Source organism: Lonchura striata, chromosome 38 (assembly GCF_046129695.1).
Source record: "Lonchura striata isolate bLonStr1 chromosome 38, bLonStr1.mat, whole genome shotgun sequence".
Lineage (NCBI taxonomy): Eukaryota > Metazoa > Chordata > Aves > Passeriformes > Estrildidae > Lonchura > Lonchura striata.
In genome coordinates, this window is record NC_134640.1 from 1,955,764 (window position 1) to 1,956,101 (window position 338).

Here is a 338-nt window from a genome sequence, read left to right on the forward strand (position 1 = left end):
CTGATGGTCACTGGTGGTTACTGGTGGTTACTGGTGGCACTGATGGTCACTGGTGGTTACTGGTGGCCACTGGTGGTCACTGGTGGTTACTGGTGGCACTGATATCTCCATGCCTGACCCTCCCCTGGCACTGATGGTCACTGGTGGTTACTGGTGGCACCGATATCTCCATGCCTGACCCTCCCCTGGCACTGATGGTCACTGGTGGTCACTGATGGTCACTGGTGGTTACTGGTGGTTACTGGTGGCACCGATATCTCCATGCCTGACCCTCCCCTGCACCCGTGGGCACCGGCGGGCACCGGCGGTGACCCGCGGCCGCCGTGTCCCCGCAGGGC